At 33.7% G+C, this 26,903-nt stretch overlaps 1 protein-coding gene across 1 annotated transcript in view; it reads right to left on the reverse strand.

Annotated features, from left to right (window-relative positions):
- Nucleotides 1-26,466, reverse strand: part of lov (jim lovell) — a 59,598-nt gene extending 33,132 nt beyond the window's left edge. Inside the window, exon 1 of the mRNA XM_008198863.3 lies at nucleotides 26,353-26,466. The gene's annotated coding sequence lies outside the window, so the exon portion shown is untranslated. The remainder of the gene's footprint in view (nucleotides 1-26,352) is intronic.
- Between the last annotated feature and the right edge of the window lie 437 nt (nucleotides 26,467-26,903).

Here is a 26,903-nt window from a genome sequence, read left to right on the forward strand (position 1 = left end):
GTGTTTTAACAACCCCTTCATGTGGCGGGATTAAGACACACAGGGCGGCCACTTGTCTCATACAAACGTAATGGTAATGCCGGCACTTATTTCGCCAATACACGCTATATGGGGATATAGCGGGAATTTTTCTTACGGGAGCTAATTAAGTGTTCAATCGAGCCAACTTTTCTGGAGCTCGCTATAAAGAATTCAGCCAGGAGCATCCTTCATGTACTACGTATACTAAATAATTCAGGTCTCCTTACAATGAGCTGTGCTAATTATTTTTTGTCTTGGGCGAAAATGAATGTGGCAACTTTGCAGATGGAGACGCGCAAATTATTGGCCCCCTCAATTAATTAAATGTGGGCCAAGTGATTCCGGTCAAGGGATCACAACGGTTATGAAAGCGCTAAAAAGGGGTCGCTTCCCTTTCTTCTAGTATTTTTAATTATTAAGATATCGATTATTTTCCGGACGTTTTTATTGTCCCTGTATATATGAGTTGGGAATATTTGAACAGAGCGGAGCACTACAGGTGGTCAGTTACCGAGCCAGTTACAATATCGTTTTTGATTGTATCTTTGACGTAAAACAAATTTTATGACTTTATAGTCTTTAAAGTTGTACAGTCCGTTTAAGATAGCAATTATTTTATTGCGTAGTTTATGCGATCGGATAAAGGAGACATTCCTCGATAGTTTGGCCGGGATTTACTCCAACATTTCTCAAAAATAAATTCGTGTGCGTGAAATTGTAATTAAATGATTTTATCTAACGGCAGTTGAAAATTGAATATCGAATTCCAACGAAACGTAGTACTGGGTAGCCGATTGTCATTCATATTTGTCGGCACCGCTTCTTTATTCAAGAAAAAATCGCTGCTAAAATTACACAAACATCGGTAACTTTCTGTGATTCTCTGTCTTTCTCTATCTAATTAAAGTACACGTTTTGCATCCTTGTCTAACACTAGCCTTTATCAAGTTGTAGGTAAATGGTCGCGTCATGACTCAAAATTTTTGTCTTTCTAACACTTTTAGCCGCCAACCAATAAACAAATAGTCGTAAAATTTGATAACATTCCCCCAAAGCTAAGATTTTGGGTCTAAAATTATTTCAACTTTATTAAAATTCATTGTTATCTATTCTTTGTTGCCACAATAATAATACACATAGCTTCACTTTCAAAACAAAATTTTTGAGCCCAATATCGCCTTTTGAAACGATAAAATTAATTCTGCAAATACCTAAAAAATCGTCCCCGTTTACGAATATTTTTTTAATTTTCGAAAGTGAATCAATCAAAATTTAGGTTATTTTGAGACTGATCTTTTCTTTCAGAAATTAAAAAATGAAATTTTGGGTCGCTTGTTTGCGCGCCGTAAAAATCGATAAAATTTTCCAAGTTATTGAGTTGCTAATTTAGAATGTAAGGAAAACAATATAATAGGAAGCATTGTTTGTTAATAACTAGCATCGTCTTCATCTTCGAACATGTTTACGAGACGCTCGTTTCTTATTAATTAATTATTTGCCATTTTTATTTCGTTTTTAGTCCCTAGTTTAAATTCACTATTAATTAAACTTTCCTTATTACATTTGGAAGCTCACAATTCAGTGCCATTGCTTTTTAGAGCGTCTTATTTCTTAGTTTGAAAAATGTTCGATTGGTAAAAACCCATGGTCACGTATGAGCAGCCAATTAGGGTGGAAGAAGTTAATCATCCCCAGGCCTGAAAAAGATAAGACGTCGGGGGCGAATCCTGCGAATACATGCATAAATTAAAAACGTAAAACATCAATACTTTCTTATTAAACCTCCCTCCCCCTTAATGACAATCAAGCGGCCTGGGAGCGTATGTGGAGAAAGGGGAGAAAGAAAACTCGCCCCTCTGGAGGGGCGCGACTTGCGCTAAGAATAAGAATACGTGCATTAAAAACGAACATCAATACTTCCCTTATTAAAACTCCCTTATAATGACAATCAAGACGGCTCTGGGAGCAGCAGCGTGTGTGACGTTTCGTTAGAGGGGGGAGCGGGAGGGGCCGGGAGAGGGGGAGATCCTCCGTTTATGCATCACGGCACGGCCGTCCGCGATAACGATTTTTTTGTTAATTATCAAGTCGCGTATGAGGGGGGGCAAGACGCTCACCGCCGCCTGCGAATCTCCATCCCCCCCCCCAAGATGCTGTTTTTTGCCGGCCGTGTTTACGCGTAATTATCGGTCACGTGTCCGTGTATGGGGGAGAGGGTTGGCGGAAGAACGGATCGATTAAAAATTCCTTTCGATTAATAATTGAGAATCTTCTTTCTTGAGTGTACCGAAGGGGTTGATGCTGATGAGGGACGGGCGAGAGAAGGGCGGGATAAAGAAGACTGATTGTACGCGCCACACTTATTTATTTTAGCACAATTTGCAAACATATATGCGATTTTAACAATAGTTAATTATTACAAATCTTATTTCGCTACAGAAACCGCCTTATTATATTTGTTACAGAAACAGTTTTGCACATATTATTATTATAAATTTAAAATAATTATTTGTATTTAGCTAATTATTACTAGTCTGGCATAGGTATTTACTTGTCTCCGTGTTTCAAGATATATATCAAAGATTCATGCACTTTTTAATTTTGGTGGATGCGCCGGGTTAGAAAACAAAATATTTTTTTTTTTTATTTTTTCGCAGAGATGTGTTGCGTTTTGTAAAATTTACAAAAAAAATGCAAATTGATATAATTATTATCAATACATACCACTGTTAAGTACAAATAAAAATATGTTTCGGTAAAAAATTAAAAGACATCAACTTAATAATTTCAACCTAATTTCTTCAATCTTAATAAATTTTTGTTGACTTCATATATTTTTTAATTAGTGTACAAGTACATAGTACAATTTGAAACCGTTTTAAATGTTATAAAAAATTTTGTGAAAATCCCATTTGAGATTTTGAAAACGTGTTTCTTTGGTTGTGTTGGAGTATTTTCATTAGCACCTTTCTGTTCAAAAATAAAATCAACAGTAAGTGTACACAGCATTTAAAATTAAAACATGTTTCTTTCTGACGGTTTTATTACGTATTAAATGTCGTAGCATATTTTTTAAAAAATTAGAAAACAAATGTAAACTGAAATGTAATAATTTCAACTAAAAACTAATTTAATAATAAAAAAGGTTAAACAATATATATAATTTTTGAAGTACTTGCACGTAGGTATTAGATACAAGTTAGATAACTGTTTACGAAAATGTTAAGTCTATTTCTTAGTCCAAGCAGTTGTAGCATCAGAAACCAACTTTTGTAAAATTATGTTTGACAACCATTGATCATTATACGAAGAACTAAAAACCATACAAACAAATGGGTGTCAAATTTCCTGTAATTAATACTTTGCATTTTTTTTCTGAAAGAGAAAATGCTTATAAAGACATCCAAACCTTCTAAAAAAATTCACTGTGAGAACTGTAGGTGCGATTATCTCAAAATTCAAACAGTAAATTTTAAATTCGTAATGGCAGGCACTCCGAAAAGCTAAAGAACATTTTTTTTGTTTAAAAAAGTAACGCACAAAATTCATATCTTTGTCAAGAATCGTGTTTTAAAAAAATCCTCAAAGAGATCTATTAAATTTTTTTAAATGTTACATTTTGACCCTATAATGGCATTTTTGAAATCATTTGTTTTTAAGTAATAATGTAATTTTTAGTTTATTTTAATAACAACTTATTTTTGTTTAGTGTTTTAGATAGTACCCATTTGTATGTTTCTGGTATGCATAAAAAAACAAAAAATAAAGCAAAAATAAAAGATTATTGTTTTTTTTGTGTTTAGGTGTCATGTTAGGTTTTTTCATGCTAATTAAAAAAATATAGATAAAAGACAATAATTGCTTATAAAATAAGTCAAGAAAAAGATAAAAACCATGATGTCAAAATGTAACTTTAAAAAAAATAAAATCGACCTGTTAGAGAATTTTTTTAATGACTTATAACAAAGATATGATTTTGGCGAGTTTCTTTTGGTTTAGTCTGTACTAATAATTGTTAATCAGTTAACCCCATTTTAATAGTAATTTCCTTCTTTGTAATTTTTAAATACAAATAAAATGTAATGTGTGGTATGTAAAAATATGATTACACAAGTAACACAAAACATTTTCGTACAGTTTCTTTTATATTTATTTAAAACCATTTGTTGAACTTTTTCTAAATTTATTATTAAAAATTAAGTTTTTTTAAAGTTTTTTTTCATTCACTTACTAGTTTGAGAGATAAAACACCTTTCTCAAACTTTTGATATATTTATTGGTTATTGGTTACCGGTTTTTATGGCCTGCTTTAAACCTTTGGACCATCAATTGTCTTTCACCAGTTAAAATTAAAAAAAATATTTTGTAAAACTAACTGATTTTAATGTTGATACACGATTGTGATATTAACTATAAGTTGGTAAAAAAGAAGAAAAATTAGAATCACTTTATTAAGACTTACCTAATACAAAGCAGCTTAACTCTAAACATTTTTTTTGAAAAATTAATGACACAAATAAGCACTCACTTAAATTTTATTTATTTTTCCATTTTTTAATATTTCACTTGGTTAAGGAGAAAAATACCACGCTGAAAAGCGTCAATAGTCATTTGCCGCAATGTTTTGCAGCCGTCTGGTCTTTAGAGTAACATTTTTACAGGGTTCATTCTTTTTTTCAAACTGTAGTGAAAAGTCTATTATAATGCGATCAGTGCTTTACTTAATTCATAAAAAAATCCTGTATATTAAATAAAAATTTGTGCTTTTTGAACATTATTTCCAGTAACAATAAGTGTTAAAAAGAAAAGACAATTGTTGACTATGTAGAGATTTTTTTTTAATTAGAAATTGATTTGTTGAAAAAATAAAAAATCGGTTCACCGCGGGGATTCTCCCCCTTGCAAATTCCAAATGCATCTAGTATGTGTAATATTATAAATAGACATGGATTCTTGCTTGTAATAAATGTACGAAGCAAGAACTTTTTTCCTTTAACAAATCAGTTTTGCTCCTTGAAACAGAAAGATTAATAATTGAGGCTCTTCTTTCTTGAGTGTACCGAAGGGGTTGGTGCTGATGAGGGCGCGCGGAGTGGCGGCGGGATGAAGAAGACTGATTGTAGTCAGTGTGTGTCGGAGTAAAAACAGTAAAGAGAAGGCGAAATGAGATGAACCACCCCCAGCCGCCGCCACCACACATTTTATTTCGCAGGAATGTGCCAACTGGCCCCGATCATTTACATATGTTCTGGCGGTTTGTTTATTAGGCGGACCGCTAGGTCAATTAGCAGGAAAATGTGCGAACTTTAATATCTTTCTTTACGAGACGTTTCCCTGGACCTGGACCTTGACCCCCTGCAAACAGTGCAGTTCCACCCCATCAAACCGCCGCTTCCCCCATCGATCGCGCCCTGACCCCGTTCCCACACACGACCAATTTTTCACCCATCGCGGCACTGACCACGTCCACGCGCGCCCTTAGTCTAATTGCGCCGAAAATTGTTGCCGCGAATGTACAATCCGCCATTTTCTAACTCAATTCTCGTCTTGAAGGAGTCTTATTCCTTTGTCTCATATATACGTATATACTTTCTCGGCTCACGCATTTTAAACATCGGCCCCTTTCTTTCGGATTCTTAATTAGTAATTCTCGGTCTCTGTCTGCGGAGCGGCGCCCCTTCGACGCCGTCCTCGTCGCTCCCGTATGGAAATGTGACGTCAGCCTGAGACGAAATTAAAGTTCCCCTTGCGAAAACGAAATTTTCTACACCCGTGCAGTCTTTCATTACACACATACAGGAGGAGGCTGTTTCTCTACAATGTCTTTCGTTAAATATGCCAACCGGTACGTGTATCGGCGGTGTACTCGTTATGGCTTCGCCAAATTCGGAGACAAATTATGCCGAACCAATATTACCAAGAACAAAGCTTTGATTCTTCTTGTTTGACGAATATTTTCAGGAGATTACAAAATACAAAAAGTCAATAGCGAATGGCCGCTGAAGGGTTGACGAAATTAAAAGCCTTTCAGGTGAAAGACGCGATTTTTTATAAGTCAACCTGCGATTGTATTCCCACGTTCAAACACGAAAAATTACCGCCGAAAACTTATTCGCAAAAATGAGTTCTTAAATTTGCTTGCAAAACGTTTATTTTCTGATGCATTTCATTTTTGTAAAGCTCGTCTTCTTTGGTATATTCCAAATTTCCATTGTTTACCTCAGTACAAAATATTGCAACAACAGTTAGTTAGGAAAATAATTCGAAAAGGAGCTAACCATGCTTAAAAAAAATTCAGAAAATGTAGCCAAAGCTTTGACAAAAACAAATTATATCCGTGACTAAAACAAATTAAAAATTAAATAGTTCACTTAGTTGTCCTGATACGCTAGCGAGTATTAATTTTTTCAACACAAAAACACACAAATTTACTCCTTGTTTTTTATGAACACTGCATTACTTCTGTTTTTTTTAATTACGTCTTATATCATGTCAAGGTCGATGGCAAGTCATTTTACGAAATGCATCTCTGATAAGAGTGATTTTTTTAAGTTTTCTAAAGTTGCTACCAAATTAATTTCTGCATTATAATTTTTTTTTACACAGTATCACGAACTTTTTAAGTGTTTTAAACTTACAAACCATGTGTTTTGTAAGTAACAATGGCTGCATAATTTTTTAAAACTAGTAAAACAGAAAATTAGAAATGATACATTTAAATAGGTATAAACAAATTTCTAATTAATATTAAAGGTAAGTCTGTTAAAACAAAGGACTACTGAATTCTTCAACAACAAAAATATAGATCAAAAATTAACAGTAGAGGAAAACAGTTTATTACAGTGAATTCTGCGCCTCATTTTACGTATTATACCAGCTTTTTACAAGATTTTTCTGTGCCTTTATAACTCTCTCGAGTTGTTAAAAGTGCAACAAAGTCAACTGCTTCGGTTTTTTGATGTTTGAAATTTCCAATTTTTGTCGAGATTTTAGTCGGTTTCCATTAACCGGAACATTTATCCAACAATAATCCGGAATTATTAGACGTAGACTCAATGGTTGAGACATCGTTTTCCGACTAATAGTTTTCGAGAAAATTTGAAACAAAAATAAAAATAGGTACAATTAAAACAAATTCATAACTAAAAATCTTTTGGGGAAATTGGCGACTTTTTCGATGCCTATCGATTCTCCAGATTATTTTACATAGGTTTACGTCCCAATGTACCGCTTTTTCATAAATGAAATATTTAATTTTTTTTTAAAATATCAACGCAATACCACAGACAATACTTAATTCTTAAAAAAAATATAACTCAAAAATAGTCAGAACAAAACGGTGTGTTCCAGTGAACGCTGAACCTCATTATAATGTATTAAAACAGATTTACAATTTTGAATTATTTTGCCTAAAATTTTAGTGGTCAAGTGTGACTTCTCAAAAATAAAAAAATATAATAAATAATAAAAATAATAAATATTTTATTTTAGCAAAATTTTAGTAATTTTTCTATGCTTTTACAACCCTCTCGAGCTCTCGAAAGTGCAAAAAAGTCAATTGCTTTGATTTTTCTGATTTTTGTCGAGAGTCTTCCGATAACCGGCACATTTATTGGGCAATAACTCCAGAATTATTAAATGTAACCTCATTAAGTTTATTATTGTTGGAAAGCTCTTTTAATTATTTATTTAAAAAAAAACATGATTCTCCGACTAATACTTTTGGAGAAAATTATTGTTCAAATCGATCGTTTCTATCGCAACAAGAATAGTTCAAGTTATACTGTCGAAATTTTTATAGAAAAAATACAAATAAAAAATGTTTTCCTTGTTGAGTTCTATTAACTGTTAAAATTAGCACACGTATTTCTGATACATCTTGTATACTTGTACTTTTAAGGTGTGATTCAGACGGAACATTCTGAATAAATTAGTACATAAATTAGGAAAAAAAGTAAAAATAACTGAACGAGTTGACCAAGTGCTTACTGATATCTAGGTACTGCTTATGTAATAAAAAAATGTGTGTAGAATCTTTGCTGGATATTTCTCTATTGCCTACAATCCGACATTGTATCAATAACACAGGAATACTATTTCTGGTTATTTAAAGAAGGTTTTATTCAAGCTTCAAATTGGTTATCAAACGACTTTAAAAAATTCTAAAATAACACGTCAGATAACAGATAAAGGCACCAAAAAGTTTTTTTTTGAATTTTATTTTAACAATTACCATTCAAAGAATTTTAATAAATACAAATAAAAATTAAGTTTCGAAAAATTCTGTCGTTTCATTTGGTAACATGATTAGTAAGTTAGGTACTATCGACGTCTCTCTTAATTTAGAAATGAAAATTGTAGCAACTGATGATCGAATGATCGAATTGTTCTCTAGAAAAGGACTAGAAAAGTTGAACAAATGTACAAAAAAATGAGGAAAAAGTACATTTATTAATACAATTGTTTGTGAAGCAGTTTTGTGTTTTTTGCACTAGTTATGGACGTCCTTTAAAAAACAAAATATTTAATTGTTAACTAGAAAAATCGTGCTTGATTCTCGCAAAGTTGGGGTTGGTGTGTCTGTTTTGTCACATTAGTGCACCTTCTCTCATGGTGAATTAGTTCGATTTGTGTAATATTAAGGCGATGTTAGCTTTCAAATATTTCCATCATCCAAAATAAAGCAATTAGAATTAACCTGGCGCTTAGGGTAATACTCGCGTAATCACCCTCGCCTTAAATCTGTTACTTTTGCATGAGGGTCGCTCGAGTTTGACGTCTTCCGCGGCAATTCCTCCGGTGTACCTCGAGCGAAGTGTCGGAGCGCAACCGTCGCGACATAAATTATGCGCGTTTACCTCCACGCACGCACCTCTCCTGCTGCGTGTGTGTGTATGTATCCTGCTACTTTATTCCTGCGAAATGTTAAGTGCTCCGTTTGCTGTTTAATTGTCCCGTCGTAATTTACGGCGCCCTCCACATGCTTTTGCGTTTCACGCACGGAATTATTCGCGAGATCACTTTTCTTCGATCGAAGGACAAGAATAAATTCGAATTATTGCGGCTAAAATACGCCAGATTACTGCAATAAAACCGGAGAAGGTCCCCACAAATTATACCATGTTTAGTATCGCGTGCCTCCTGTTGAGAATTAAATTAAAGCGGATCTGGCGAACATCAAAAATAATGTATCTGCCCGCGGATTTTGCATGCGTACGGAGGGCCATGTGTGGCGGAGAAAACGCTTTAATAAGGGAAATGGGGGCCCCCGAAAAATTTGTCGCGACTCCTCTGCCTATTTGTCCCTTTCAAGAATCGCACTGCCTAACTTATCTTTCAGGGGATTAACGGTTCAGCTCAAATCCTTTATTTACCCAGTAATCAACTTACATAGTTAATGGGTAATCCAATCCTTCAATTAAATTTTTCCATCGCTGAAAAATTTTGACACATCCGACTAACCTCATTAGAATTGAATTGCCCAAGGCCAATTTTCTGGCCAATAATTACAGAAATGGGATTTTTAATTGGTCGACCGCAATACAGTGTGGAAAATGTGAGTTTTTTCGTGTTTTGTGTGCAGGCTTGACAAGGACGAGAGTCGTCGTTTCTTTGCAATCAGTTTTTTTTCCATCCCGCCTTCTTCTCTTTCTTATTGGTCGAGTTATAAAACACTGCATTATAAGTTGCTCTTGGAGAACCATTAAGTCATTAAGAAGTTACTGGTGTGCTTATCCATGCCTTAATTCCGCAGTATCGGGGAGTAAAAAATTTATTTATAACCGGCCGTTATGAGCCGATGATTCCTTAAAGTTTTGTCTAATAAAATACTCGACGATTCGCCGGAATCGTAATTGGAAAACTAATTTTTTTGTTGGTGAGGCGAGATGGGGTGGGAGACTTGTCTGTTCCCATTTAGAGGCAACAAACTTATTTCAAACGAACGGCTTTAGTTATTTAACGATGGTTTTGTGATCACGAGATTGAAAAGCTTGGTATTTTGTCATTTCGGCATTGAAAATCAAAAACTAATAAACTAGAAATCTTATGATTATTCTGTTCCTATTTAGTGATATCCAAGGTATGTCCGCTCCAAGTATTTTATAATTTCCACTGTTATTCCAGCACAAATATTGCTTAAATGATGTTCTGAGCAAAAAATACGTAAAAATTGCTTTTATTTTTTAATTTTTTAATTTTCACTATTTAATTAAATAACTTTTGGAATTATATCGACATTTTTTAACGATTTGTTTACAAAATAACATTTAAGCATTGTTTGTTAAAATGACAAAAGAAATAATAATAAATAAGCTGCAGAATTCACCAGAATAAACCGTTTATGAATTTTTTTTTTGTTGAAGAATTAAGTATTGAGTTTTTTTAAATTTCTCTATTAAAGCAAAACTATTCGAAAAAGCGCTATCATTTTGATGTAAAGCTATGTAAAATGATCCGGGGAATCAATTGGCGTCAAGAAAATCGCCAAACTCTTTTTTTTATTTTACCTATTTTTACTATTGTTTATGAAACAACAATAAAAAATTGTTGCTATAAACACAACTAATTATGAAACTCTAACCGACTCGTTTACGAAAAACAAAGAAGAAAAACAGTAAAAATACTAAATAAGAATTTTGGAAAATGTTATATAGAAAAGTTGTTGTTCTCGATGAGTTTTATTACGTAAAATTAACACACGTAAGTCAGATACACCCGGTATATTGTAATTCTAAAAATGATTTTTAACTGAAAATTTGTAACCAGCCATAGTAACCAGCCATAATTCGTTAATTCCTTATCAGCGAAAATATTTTCAATCGGTATTAACTTTATTATTTTAAATAAAAAGTCAAGTTCGAATTTCCAAGAATATTTTTAAAGGTTTAAGGAAGTTTTTATCAGCTTTTCATGCACCTACTAGTTTAGCTGTTTTCGAGATATTTTTTCTTATACTTGTGTTGAATATACACCTTCCTCTTCAAAAAGTACCAGGTCTTTTAAACCTTTGAAATTTTATTCAAAATTGATGACAGCTGTTTCGGCTTTATATAGTCGTCATCAGATCTACCGCAAATTTAATAAGTACCGTTTATTATTTTTAAATGTTTTTAAATCTTTTTTTGGTACTTGAAACAGAAAGCTTAGGTTTTTCCTTCCTAGTTATCAAATTTTGAAGAAAATACTAATAAATACCAAATATTGGAGATTGCGTTTAAAGAACTTCAGTTACACAATTTTTCATTGATGCTTTATTTTTTCATTACAAGATTTATGACATTTTAATTGTGCATCAGTTTATTATATTAATACCTATTTTAATAGTTTTCCAGTTATTTTGATTTTTTCGCATTGCGAGATATAAAGGACAAGTTCTGATCATACTTTAGTGATTTCTTCACCCACGATTACATTCCACTTATCTCTAATAAAAAAAAACACAAATAATTTTCCCTACAGTTACAAATGTGAGTTTCAATTCGTAGTATTTTTGAAAAATATGTCCAAACCGCCGCAATTATTTCCGTTTCCGGTGCAAAGAAACCCATGTAGAATTCCATTGCGGCTTGCGACCGCCCTAGCCAGCATCCATCTGATGTGGGTTGGAATAATTCCCGAGCACGTTTTATATGTGTCCCGTCGAAGTTTCGGCGGTCCGACAAAAATCCGCCCCTACTTTACGACACTTTAAAAAATCCCCTTGCCATCAACCCCAAAGGTACAAAGTCAGGTACAGTACGTGCCTTTTGTAAGCTGTAAAATATCTCGTTGCGTCCAATAAATTCTCCCGATGGGTTTTCGATGGGTCTAAATTAGATTAGATGGGAGAAAGAAGTCGGCGCAACGTTTTAAATCAAGCAGGCGTGCCTGTGAGGCTCTATCATTTACATTTCGACAAATTTACAAGCAGTTTAATTAAGAATGGGGCACTTTGTTGCACACGTGATAACTCAGTGGCGAGTGTGATGGACGACCGCTGCCTTCTCTCTCGGCTCGCCGGGAGTTATTTGCAGGTAGCTGAAGGCCCTTGAACAGCGCTGGAGATGTCTCTGGTTGCAACTGCAATTTCGAAATTATCGGATATTTTTGAGGGTGCTCCAAGGAATATTTCCGCTGCTTGTAACCGGAGGCAATTATGTATTTAGAGATGAGCACGGAATTTTATTAAACTGCAAATTCGCGATATCTGCGTTTTCGGAATGAAGTCAATAACGAGATTAACCCGGCTCGATATTGTTACCCAATCGAATTAAATTACCAATTTACTTTTGCCTTATTTCGGAGCGCAAATCGCAAAATTTCTCCAAACACGTCCGTGGATTAATAATGTTCTGGGCAAAAACTATCCAACAATGTCTCAATTGTACTATTTATGACACGTCGAATTTGCCTAATTGACAATTTCCGACTTTTCCGTGCGGCTCCATACATCCCTTCCGCCAACACTGCAACTAAAAACACGAAAGGAACGCACCTATGGGAGTAAAAGCCGTGTCATGCCGGGAATGTGTTCAGATTTACATTGAACTGCATAATCTCGGAGAGCAATCTGACCACATGTGGGCATTTAATAACAAATGTCAAATGCAAAATGCCGGAAATCACATGTAGCGCATTCGTTTGCGGCGCTGTCGTCCGCATAATAACGATTTTGTGGCCACTCTGTATCACGCTAATGGATTATGAGAACACCGACATGTGTGCGAACCTTATTACGGCGTTCTTTGTCATGAAATTACCTTTCCTGCCGCTCTAATTATTTACAAATTTAGATTTATTTCTTTAGATGCGGCCCCGACAGCTTAATCACGAGAGCCGTCCCTCTGGACTTTTTCCATAACATATAAATTCATTGCCTAAAAGGCATAAAGGCAAACAATAGATTCCTCGACTATTGTAGGCAGAAATATCATCTCTACAGACAAGGAGTGGTCCTTTAACATATGTACTTGTTCCAATAATAATATAGATAAAGGTACATAATAATAATGTATCGATTCTTTTAAGAGTGTGGGCGTGATTTGCATGTATAGATTGTTTATTTCTTACTTAAACGGAACCTATTGTGAAACACTTTTTACTCTTTTATTAGGCCGCAACCCTAGCTACCATCCGAGCGAATATTGGCACGTGCTGATCGCCGTTTAGGCAATTCAAGGCAGCGGGAAGACCCACAAGCAACTCCACGTGTGTAAAAATAACTTAATTTAACTCTTTATACATAACAAATAATTTTTGGAAACATTTTTTCGCCGTTTGAAAAATTATAATCACTTAACCAATTGATCATACTACAGTGGAACTCGGTTATAACGAACACTCAAGAGACTTCAGATTTGTTCGTTGTAACTGGTCGTCGGTCTTTATGAAATAATTTTCAAGTTGAATGAATTCTAAAGTTTAAAATACACGAAATAAACTATTAATCTATTTTATTAAAGAAGATTCATAATTAGATAAGTAGAAATACTAGCAGTAGACTGCTTTTTGTTCTGAATATATTGTCGTAAAAAGTCAGCGTTCGTTGTAACCGGAGTTCGTTTGTTCGTTAAACAAACCAACCAATTTGTTACTGTAAGATACGACTTTAAAACATGACTTTCAATTCTGTTTGTTATACCCGAGTCGAGTTCGTTATAACCAAGTTTCACTGTATTTTTTCACCCACTGGTCATAACAAGTCTCTATCTTGGGAATGTTTAAACACTGAGGTTCTTATTACAAATTACTGAATACCACATAAACACACATAACACTATTAATCCTGTTTTTATTTAAAAAAAATCATATAAATGCATTGCTAGAGTTCTTGGATCTTTTGTATTATAAGGTAAAAATTTTATTTCGCTGAATATTACATAACATACATGGCACTATTAATTGTATGATCCTGTGTTCAGTTTTAAAAAATCCATCTCAACGCCAATGTTCATCAAAATAAAATCTTCACTGACTGCATTTTTGTGTTTTTGAAAATTGTTAAATAGTCCAAATAACATTATGTATTTACTAATTCCGTGTATTAAAAAATGCTAATTCGATCTCTCATTCCACGAAATAAAAAAATAACTCATTTCAAACTTAATTATTGTATAAGTTGAGTATTTTTTTAGGCAAAGTAACTTATAAAATAACGAAACCTGGCACTAACTCAACAAAAAAAAAAACAAATTATTAAAATAAATAGGAGCAAAATCTAAATTTTATTTTTATAATAGCAAATCTCATAAAAAAAACGAACAAAATAGTTTTGAAAAAAAATTGCTTGAGGAATTTTCTAAGATTTCAAGATTTATTTGGGTGCGAAAAAAACTGTTTTTTTTATTTCACGATGTATTTTTTATCTCACCCTTGCCATTCCAATCTTGCGGCACAAATGGCTTTTTTCAACGGCTTAATCTTAATTAATTTTAATTATAATAAATTTTAGAAACGTGTTGGAAAAAAACACAAGCATATAAAGAAAATAAAGCATTTAATACTTCTGTATGATTATTATTTTTTAAAATATACTTTCAGCAGGCGCACCCTCTATTTGTTAAAAAATCTAGTAGTTTGCCACTATTTTTTAGGCAAAGATTTAGCTGAAATTATATTGAGTCTCATTCATTTGATAAAATTTTTATAGAAATCTTAAGCCATTATTATAAGGACAAAGTCAAATCTCGGGAGAAAAAGCTTTATTTTAATCTGTAAAAATATTTCAGTTTCTTTTTTTCCAAAGGTTACTCTCGAGTAAGATCAAGTTCATGCACTACGATATGAACTTGGTTCAAATCTTCTGTAGTTCCGACTATTGAAACCGCTATAGATCAAATCAGACCAAATAAAGCGTAACTGTGACTATCGTATTTGATCCAATGTTAAAAATTAATGTGAGCTACTCGTAAATGTATTATTTTTTAATATATCGTAAATATTAACTGTATTAGTGTCAAGCTTATGAGGAATAACCGTGTGTGTAAATAATAAATTTTGTTTTGAATTTGGAATAATTAATACAGTTCGTTAGTTGGGACGACTTCAACGGTATTGATCCATTTCCTTAATAAAATACGTTTGAATTTGGGGTCATTTCCACTTTTTGGACAAGTTTCGAAATGGTTGGAGATAACGGTGGCAAAACGTCCCATCGCCGGCGCCGTCCCATCTGATAAGGCCCAGGAGCTCACCTTGCACATGAGGGTCAGTCGTTGGTATTTGGCGTCGACGAAGGGCCAACGAATAAATCTTAATCGCTGACATTTCCACGTCCTTGGTTAAGCGGATCCGGAAGTGAAAAGACGTGCCAGCGCTCACACATCGTGTGGACAACGGGCGTCCCAAGTGGGACGTCCCGCGCTTCGAAATGCCATCGACGGAACAAAGAGCAAGTGCGCTATGTGAAATTTTTAATGGCATTTGGTACAATGGGTGGGCGTGCCACCATTATCACACGACCAAACCGACTCGACCCGCAGCCTTCCACCTCAAAAGCGACGACGACGTCGATGGACCAACGCACAGCGACACCTGATGATGGCTTCATTGCCATTTTTCGGCAAAGAACGTGTGTGCAGGAAGGTCAAAAATGGGACGCGTATCTCGCTCCGGGGAAGGATAATTCGGTAAATGGATTATTGGTTTAATTCTAGCCTGACTAATTGCTCCGGCCGAGGGGAGGGTAGTGATTCCGGGCGGTGGAGATAACCGGAATTGTTGTAAACTAAACTGGTGTACAGGACGGCCGAATTTGATTTTGTTTACAAGCAACAATTTCTGAATAAAACGAAATAAAATCAATATTTTTTATTTTCGCAAAACTTTATTAGGTACATATTTTTGACAAGCCTAACTTTTCTAAAATGCAATTACTTTATCAAATTTCGTCATGATTATACCGAATTGATACGAAAATGTTTTTTTGTTCGGTCCAAAAACTCAAAAAATTGAGTAATTTATAACATTGTTTTCATCTTTTTCGTGCCCTTTTCAACTGGAAAGGAGGATGTCTGGTGTATTTTTTTTCAGCTGGTCACGAAACGTGTTTTACTTAATAGATAATGTTAAAACAAATAAAAAATTAAACTATTGCTTCTTCACCAGACCACTGGTTTTGTTTTAAAATAATTCATATTAAATCGTTAAAAAAATAGCTATTTGGACAACGAAGTAGGAATAGCGAAGCTCAGAAAAAAACACGTTACGAAAGGAAAAAAATTATTCAGACGAGTTGAACACTTTTCCACTCAAAAATAAATATTGAAAAGTTAGAGAATTCCTTACCGAATTTTTCAAAATATCTTTTATTATGTTTAATAACATTCTAAAAAACGATGATATAAAAAATTCCCAAAAAATATTAACCGTCAAAGGTTATAAATAGTTATTTCTTTAGAATTGAAAGTTTCTAACGTAGAGTGACCGGCAGAATCCAAATTTGCAAGAATCAAGTCGCTACGACTAACCTTTCGGAAAATATGGTCAAAAATTTAGCTTCGTTACAATTTGTCTAAACCAAATTTTCTTCATTATTTTCAAACTTTTCATAGTTATTCCCTTAGGATTAAGAGTTCCTAACGTAAAATAATCAGCGGAATCAAAATTTGCAAGAATCAAGTCGCTAGGACTAACCGTTCGGAAAATATCGGCAAAAATTTAGCCTCGTCACAATTTGTTTAAACCAAATTTTCTTCATTGTTTTCAAACTTTTCATAGTTATTCCCTTAGGATTAAGAGTTTCTAACGTAAAATAATCAGCGGAATCAAAATTTGCAAGAATCAAGTCGCTACGACTAACCTTTCGGAAAATATGGTCAAAAATTTAGCTTCGTCACAATTTGTCTAAACCAAATTTTTTTCATTATTTTCCAACTTTTCATAGTTATTTCCTTAGAATTAAAAGTTCCTGACGTAAAATGATCGGCGAAATCCAAATTTGTAAAAATCAGATCGCTACGACTAACTGTTCGGAAGATATCGTCAAAAATTTTGTCTGGTTACAAAAATGTATCAACTAAACTTATGTCATTATCTGTCAATTTTTTGGAGCTATTTTTTTCCAATTGAGTGTCTATAACGCAGAGTGACCGGCGGAATCCAAATTTGCAAGAATCAAGTCGCTACGACTAACCGTTCGGAAAATATGGTCAAAAATTTAGCTTCGTCACAATTTGTCTAAACCAAATTTTCTTCATTATTTTCAAACTTTTTACAGTTATTCCCTTAGAATTAAAAGTTCCTAACGTAAAATGATCGGCAGAATCCAAATTTGCAAGAATCAGGTCGCTTCAACTAACCGTTCGGAAACTATCGACAAAAATTTAGCCTCGTCACAATTTAACTAAACTAAACCAAAATTTCCAAGATTCCATAGTTATTCCCTTAAAATTGAGTCTTTCTAACGTAGAATGATCGGTGAAATCCGAATTAGCAAGAATCAAGTAGCTACGACTAACCGTTCGGAAATATCGTCAAAAATTTAGCCTCGTCACAATTTGTCTAAACCAAATTTTCTTCATTATTTTCCAACTTTTCATAGTCATTCCCTTAGCATTAGGAGTTCCTAACGTAGAATGACCGGCGGAATCCAAATTTGCAAGAATCAGATCGCTAGGACTGACTGTTTTGACTTTACTATTTTTTACGTATTTTTGCACCAAACAACAATTAAGCATTATTTAACTTAATAATTTTGCTGTATTCATAAAAATTGCGTCTGCATTTTTGCAAGTGAGGTCGACAGCGTCCCGTTCGCAGATCGTTTTCCGGTTCCATTCGGTTCAAGCAGAGAGGATTTATCCGTTCGTCGAGACCTCGCTGGAGTCCACACGGACTAATTGCCCCCATTTAAATAAAACCTCGCACTTAACAATAGTTCGTCGGGCAAAACAGCAAACGTGCAATTATTACCGCATTTACGAGGCGAGTGTTAAGTGATAAACGTTAGCCCGAAGACGTGGGAAACACGCTTTTAATTATTATTTTCTGGATATTGTGTGTGTTATTTTTTCTCGTGGCTTGGGTTACATCGAGCATCGTTTGCATCATACGGCGCAATTTAGGCCTTATCGTCAACTGCATCGACAAAACTCCCACATGTGAGCGTGCGACTTGGAGGACAATGAGGCTAATTACTGCTGGCCACCTCTTTTGTCATTAGCGTTACTTTTCACTGCGCACGTGTTATTAGGGACCAGGTTTCGTGAAATTTTTGGAAAAAGTCTCAACTCGACTTGAACTTTTCCCAGCATGACATTTCGCTTTATTGTTGGTTTGTTTACATAACAAGCGTTTAAATGTGAACTCGATGACGTCGGTGATCAAGTGTACTGTGAATAATAATCGAAAAAATCGCGTTAAATCCTTCAAGGTTCCGCAATTTTATCATTGTTCCACTAAATATTGTTTCACCAACATCAGATATCATTTTCACAACGATAACTAAAAAAGAGAAAAAACAAATGATCATAATGTGAATCATGAAGATTGTGTGCGTGTAAAACAACAAAAGGTTCCTCTTCGCTTTAATTTACAAAATAATGTGAATGTAAACTTGGTCTTGCACTTGCAGGAAGTGACTCAATAAGCCGTTACAAATCGGGCTAATTATCAATGTATCAATTAAATTATTAACTTTCATGACGAGAGTGCACTTTATTCATTACGATTTGAGGGATCTGGGTGCAAAAATGCCACATTCAATAGGTGGCGTGAACTTGCAGGGACGGGTTACGTGATTGGGGCCATCCGTGGCTGATAAATGGTCACTCCAACAGTGAAAGTAAATTGGCATTGTTTACACTTGCAGATTATTATGGATAGCATGGACTCACCCACGGTGTGCTCGCACACCAAAGAAATCAAAACATTAAGAATGGTACAAAATAATGCCTCTTAAGAATATTTGTTACAAGCCAAAAATAAAAAAAATAGTTTTTTTTAGAAAAAGCTTTAATGTAAAAAATGCACAAAAAATAATGTTTTTCTACCAGAGAAGAATATTTTTGCATACAAATTAGGATTTTAAAATTTACAAAGGCTGTACAGTGCTCAATTTAAAAAATTAATTTTGTAATGCCGTATTGTTATAACTTACGACCGTTCCCAAAGCTTTTATAAAATCTTATTTTGTAAGCAAAAATATTCTCCTCTGATAGAAAAAATTATTTTTTATTTTTTAGTGAATCTTTTAAATAAAAACTTTTACAAATTTTTTTTTTTATTATTTTATTTATTTTTATTTTATTTATTTTGTTTAAACATAATCTATCTCTTCAAAACCACATTTAACCCCTTTAGGGGGTATTTAACCACATAGGATTGCATTGTCACGAAGATTACGTAAGTATGCAAAATTTCAGTTCATTGGGACAACGGGAACCCTTTCAATTTTGGCTCCAAAAATATGAAACAGACAGACAGGCAACAAAGCAAGTTAAATACGATAAAAGCTTTTAAAAGTACAGATCAACTTGCTCATATTTTATTTAAAGAAAATTACAAGGAAATAGTCTTAATTTCCTTGGCACTGCCTATTTTTTCAATTAACTATGTTGTTTTAACTTCCAAATAAAGGATTTCAATTGGTCAATGAAATAGCAAAAAAAGCAAAATTGGGAACAAATTTTGGATTTTTTCCTGCAACGCTTGACTGCCGTTGGCGATTAGTGATTAGCGCTTGCCAATAATTGTAATTAAAAATTGTCTGTAAAAACAATCTCATTGTCTCTCGACCAACTGGTTGAAATTTTTCTTGGCCCCACCTTGTTTCAATGGTTGAAAGAAGGCCGCCTGATGCTAATTCCCCCCGTAACTATAATGTTAATCTGTTAACACGCATTAAGCACAAGCTTGTAAATAATTCAGTGTTGCTTTATGTAAATAGTCAAGTTCACACGTCACATATCAAGATGTTGAATCATCATCTAATGTTTCCACTAATTACATCTTCGAATCCGACTCTATTCACACAATAATAAAACCATCATTTCGGATTCTTCACGCCTCCGATGGATGCACTTACACATGATATTTACTCGACTGTGCACCGGCCTAATTAACGATAACAACAAACCGGGAACGGTCCAGCAATTTAAAAAAATCGTGACTTCGTTGCCGGATGATGAATCGACGAATCGGGAATTCTTCAGGTAGTCGGAATTTATTCCGTTCTTGCGAACTGATGAACAGATAAGAAGCGATTTGTAATGAATTAAAACAACACAAAGACTGTGACCGGAATACATCCTTGACGCAGAAAATCGCACTTATTGCAAATTCCAGACCTGGCCCCATTGTCTAATTGGTAACAAAAAATTCAATATCCGCGTCAAAAATAAAAATCCCCATCATCGTGTTCATTAGAGCTGTCCGAGAGGAACGATTGCCTTAATCTGCATCCAACAAACCGAACAATCAACACAATATAACAAACATATGTCCGACAAGATGATTATTGCGGGAAAAAAGCCAACGTGACATGATGGTCTTCACTGGATACGCTCCACGTTAATTATGGAGATCTTGTGTGCACAAAGTGCGTGCCCAAAGGTTTAATAACATTTTTATCGGTGGGAGATGAAGCTGCGAGATGGGACAGCCAGATTATGGATGAATGCACAACAAATAAGATGGTTTTGGGAGAAGAATGGCGAAAATGACACGCAAGAAAAGAAATTTGCCTCCTGATGGACTAGCTATTACAAATCTATTCCCACACTTTCGGTCTAATTGGTCCTATTAAATTTGACATAAAAAATTATGAATATATCAAAAAATGAGGCGTCATCCACTATTCAGGCCCCGTTGCTCAGTTCGAGCTTAAACTCGGTTTAAATTTAAACTTAGGTTTCTGGCTCTTCTTTCAAAACGCAGCAATAAACTGATTTGCGCAGTTTATTTGTTGCTTTTGTGCATTTGAAGACTTGGGCGTCCTCACTTTTGAAGCATAACAATTTTATATAAATAATTTTACTGTTTAAAAATTTGTGCCATAATTAAAATATCATAATGTTTCTTCCCTTGACTGTCGAATTTTGCTGCAGCAAATAAAAAAAAAATAATAATGAATGAAATAAGAATAAGTAAATTATTATCAGTATATTTTTTTAGTTTTTTTTATATAACAGCTTATATGTAGTTGCCATGGCCCTCCACTCATTATTGTTATTGCTACTGTTATTTGTTTAGAACAAGTTTAACTCAAACTGAAATGAAATTAATTTAAAAATATTTTTTTGTTCACTATCATCGACTTCAGTAATTTATCAGTGAAAGTACAGGTTTGTGAAAGTAAATAGTATATGGGCTAGATGGTTCTTAAAAAGTCTATTTTTTTCTAACATTGTTGGTCTGCATATTTTATAATTTTTTTAATTGTTGCATATTTTTTGTAATAATTTTTTGTAATCTGTTTTTTTTCATCGAACGTAATCAAATATTTTTTAAAAATCCAGTGTTAGTTTATAATTTTGAATAAAATTGACCAATTTTTTTGTGCTTAAAATTGCTCCTTCGATTTCTTTTATTTATCTGATAACAATTTCAATGAAATTGTTGCTAAAAAGTATAAATACAGTTAAATATTTTCAGAACGGTTTAACAGAGAACCTTGAAATTTGAGAAACAGTTAAAAATGTTTAAATTCTATCATCTGAGAGATATTTCAAATTTTTATCGTCACCTATTTTGAAAATACAAGGCTAACTTGATTTTTTTTAATGGCACTAAGGGCCAAATTTATACATTTTTAAAAGAGATTTTTTTTTCTGAATTCAGTGATGTCACATAACACCCACCTTTACTTTTATTAAAAGGTAAAAAAATAATAATTCAAAAATTTCTGGGATAATAAAACTAAGTTAGCTTTGAAAATACTGTCATTAGCAATATCTGTCACTTGTATATTAGCCAAAAATTACACTTGGGTGCAATAATTAGTTCAACAATGGTACGTTTAAGTAAAACTGAGCGAAAAAATTTTCACGTTGGTTTATAATGGAGACAGAAAGCCAAGAAGTTAGTGGAAATCATTTTGCACATCTTTTGTAGCATAAAAATCAAGTATTTCGTGTTTAAATTTTTTAAATTAAAACGTGTTTTTTTTCAGTTAGAAGTGTTATTTTAATAATTATATTTAACTTTTGCTTATTTTTTGGTCAATGTTTAAACAGCAAAGAGCTAGCGATAGATAAAGACATTTCCAAGGCTAATTAAATTTTACATTTTTCAAAATTTTCGATTTTTTTCGATTAAATTAAATAAATGTGTTATATCATAGAACTCAGAAAAAAATGCTCTTCTCAAAAATATTAAATTAGACCCTTGATGTGGTTTAAAAAAATCAAGTTAGCCTTGTATCCGAAGAACAAATGACGATAGAAATTTAATAAACATCGAAACAATAGAATTTACATTCTTAAGCATACACCAAATTTCAATAAGTTTTGATGAATTGTTTTTATAATATTTAACTGAATCCATACTTTTTAGCGACACTGTATATATTAAAAATGTTTAGCGATAAGCCAATGCTTAAGCGGCCGCTTAGTTAAACCAATACCCATCGGTGGCGACTTAAACTAAGTTTACAGTTAAACTCCGTTTAAGCTCAATAAAATGTGTTTATTTTGATCGCATTCCTCCGGCGCCCTAATCTCTTGTTCGTGCCCAATTCCTCAATTAGGCATTGGATGTCCATAGGAAAGAATTGTACGGTGAGTGCCAGAGGTCCGCAGATGATGTTTAGCTGCCGAGTTACGCTCTCAATGGATTAATTTGATGATTGAATGACACAAAGCGTCGTTTTGTGGTCCGACCCCGCCCACAACACTCTAACAACCTGTTGATGATGCCAGTCTTTATTCACACACGGCATCTCTCAGGTGATGATGTGACTCGTTATGGTTGGCATCATTTGAATTTCGTCCTTTTTAATTGAGTTTAACGCACCCGGAGCCCGGATTCTCGGACTCGATGCATTTCGAGCAACAATTCAGTTTCCCAATCAATCAGATGCATCATTTTGATTTGCCGCTCGTCACGTTTTGTTCCACTCGTTTAGTGATAAGTGACAATTGGGAAAATAACGTTTTAATTGAAAACTAGAAACGAGAAAACAAAAGCGTAAAAATTTATTTATGCAACAGAACCAGGTGCGATTACTGTTACTAAAAATTATTCTGGGTGATATCAGACCATCTCGCCTCCAAGTTGGAGATTACGAAGCATATTTGTAGCATAAATTTGTCTTGGGCTGTGCCAGGTTAAATGGTTACTAATTCGTTCGGGTAGATGTAATTGGGAAATTATGTGGGAAACGGCAAATATATCAGTGTTTCTTTAATCAAGTACCGCAAGCCAGAAATTGTTATTCAAATTTTACACTCGAAATGAAGGTTTTATTTATTGCTATCTCCTTGCCACAAAAGTAAATTAAATAATATTTTTAATTGTATGCAGTTTTTCCAACGTTCTCATATTTTGTTTCAAAACGCTGAATTCACTAAACAATATCAGAATTTTTTATGTTCACAATTGCTCCCTTTGTACATTTTTTTCTGTTGAAATTGAATGGGCATTAAATTTTAATTTGCAATTATTTTAACACGAATAAATTGGATAGTTTTGTTTATACACAGATATTTGATTTTTTGAATTTATCTGGAATTTTAATTAAAATTAATTTGAAAATTCTTAATATAAACCAAGATAAAATCCAGTTATGCCCCAAATTTTAATTTCGACTTTTCGAAAAATTGATTACACATTTGCAAATTTGCTAAAAGCTGCGAAGTGCGAATATGGTTATTAATTTAGTAAAATTGGACTAAATCATTAATTTCCTGCGGAAACTAATGGTGGGATAATTAAAAAGTCATACAGACCTGTGTAGATTAGAAAGAAACTAAAACAATTATTCTCAAAGCAATTTTAAATTACTGTGGCAAATTTATAAACGTGTTTCAGGTAAATATTTATGTATTTTATTATTACCTACGAGGATAATGAATTTTTTTCGTTTAGAGGAATAAAACCGGAAGTGAAACAATTTCGTACGTGCATTAGATTATAATTACCTATCATTCAGAAAAATTAATGACTCTATAACCTAAGATAAATGAGAGATATAACTATTCTACTAGCGTCGGTAATTAATTTAAGAACTCTATTAACAGTGCCGCCAACTACGAAAAGACACCTGGAAGCCTCAACATCGAACGAAGTTTACAGAAAAATTGGGATTTTATTAATCACTCTTATTACTCTATGACATTTTATAACTATTAAGATACTTGTATCACTCTCAAAAAAAGCAAAAATTATTATACTTAATTAAAAAATTATTATTTTGGCTTTATTGCTGCGAAATAAACATTTCTTTATTTTTAAAGGCTTTAGGAATATCTATTTATAAATTTTATTTTAATAGAAACTGAAAATATTGTTCACTGTATATCAAAAGGTTTTTTCAAAATATTCTGCAATAAAAATCAAAAATTATGATGGCATAACTGTCTCATATCCAATTAGTGCCTAAAACCTGTCAAGCTTATACAGTTACTTGCCCATAGTTTAAATTTTTGTTAATTTCATATTCATAACAAAAAAATACTAAAGATTCATAAACTGCTCGGAAAAATTCAGAGATATTGGTCTTTAAATATGTATATTCCAAGACATCATCAGATAATTTTTCTTTAAAGGTCATAATTTTTGCTGGGAGATCAGTACAACTCTAATAAATGATAAACTAAGAAGCTTTATAGAATAAATGTGATTACTATTTTTTAGGCTTGTGTAGATTGTCTTAAAATCAGTTTGCATGAATAATATAATAATATTTTCGCTCTTACACTCTTTATTACTTACCCAAAATGGGAGACAAAGAAAAGAGAGACATTTTAGTGGTAGATTTTCATTACATTTGTTATAATTATTTGACTTTTTTCACTCGTATCCGGTTTAACTTTTGTGGTCACTTATTATAAAAAAATATTAATTCAATTCGTCTTTCGTTTTAATGTTATTATTGTATTTTTATATTTTCTTCACGGAAACATCTGACAAGATTTATCAAGTTTTCATGAACTCTATCACCAGAATAACTTAGCTGTAAAATCCAAAATACACGAACTATTTGCTCTTAAAAAATGGACCAAATGCTGTAATCTAATATTTTATCATTTCTACTTATCATTTTAAGACAAAGTTGTCTTTTAAATTGTCATTGCCTTTAATTATCGAATGCTGCTCCCAACCGTCTTATCCTATTTTTCTATTACTCTAGAGGAAGTGATTGAACCATCCACCTTCCTATTGCCATTGCGTAAAGAATTATTAAGGGCCAATTTCGCATTAAACGATGTATGTTTTAAAACGTCGTGTAAAATTTTCAAATTCTGTAGAAGAGGATTAAAAATTTTTTTGTTTTTGTGTAGATAGGTAATCTATAGATTTTTAAACATTTTTAAACAAAACTAAAACAATTGCAAAAAATTCAATAAAGTCCAAATAAATGAAATACAAAGATAATAGAAATTCTGTAAAATCACACCAATCAATTAGTGACTATTTTTATGTAGGTTCAAGATTTTTTTCTTCTGTTATCCACTGGCTAAACTTGCGAACGAATCGGACATCAACTGACAAAACTTTTAACTATTTTATTTTGGTTGTGCTACAATTTATTTAGTTTGCATTAAATGAGCAATTTGTAGCAAATTTTTCGCATCGTTTGGGCGTGAATTACGTTCGAATGTGGGTAATTATTGTCACTGCCACAATTCTCCCATCGGCTGATGGAACGATTTGTTTAATAACCGCTTCCGAAGCTTGAAAAAGTCTCACGCATGCCGAAATTACACCACAAGAGTTTGAGATTGATAAAGAGGAAACAAAATAATAACAACATCAAAGACATCGTGAATATGTAAAGGTACATTGTTTTCGGTAATTACCGAGCGTTCTTTGTGTAAAAGTAGTGACCGATCGGAAGAAGAGCCCAATAACAGTCGATTATCGCCGCAGGTCTGGTAATGGTCTTTTATCAGCGTGCGTGTAATTTATTATTGTTTCACCAAAGAAGGATTTATTAGCATCTAAATGGAATTATGTATGTCAGTGCTTTAAATAAATATGTAAGTCTAACGACTGTGAGCACGGAAATTGCGATGGAAACGAGCGATAACGCCGCCACTGGTAATCCCATACAATTGTTGAAGTAATTTTTCGTAACTAATTCCTAGCAATTAGTTATTTTAAAACGCATTTCTAATCATCATCGCGCCTTAATTAATTTCATTAATTAAATCATCAAGAGCGCTACGCTAAAGCCGCGTTCACACTTACCGGACTTCCGAATTGGTGTCCACATGTCACACACCCACCAAAAACCAAATCGCACAATCGCGTCGCCGTCGGCGCTGAGCACTAGATGCGCGCACTGAACAAAAGAACGTCGCGTCTCAGCCAGCTACTAAGACGATAGTGTTTTGTCGAAAAGTAGTGGGCATCGCGTAGTCGGCTGGGCAAGAACGACCGCCTTCGACTGTTTCGAAAAGGCAGGCATTGGTCGCTGGGTTCTACTTCCAGCGAGGAGTATATTGTTTAATACGCTGGTTGCTTTGATTACGCTGACATGACTTTTTGTCACATGGCGGAGGAGGAGCGATTTTAACAGCCGATCAGGAGAGATTGTTCTTTTTGCACCCCTGGCCACCTGCAAGCGCCGTTTTTTCGGAGGTTCATCGACCGCTGTACCTGCCCTACCCCAAGGGTTGATGACGTGGAGACGGTCAGGGGGAAAACGAAAGTTTGCCGATTGAGCTTTTTACCTGAGAGAGGTCGAGGGATGCGCCAGCGGTGATTTAGCGTTTTTTAGGGGAGCTGGACGATGGCAA

This window comes from Tribolium castaneum, chromosome 6 (assembly GCF_031307605.1).
Source record: "Tribolium castaneum strain GA2 chromosome 6, icTriCast1.1, whole genome shotgun sequence".
Taxonomy (NCBI): Eukaryota; Metazoa; Arthropoda; class Insecta; order Coleoptera; family Tenebrionidae; genus Tribolium; species Tribolium castaneum.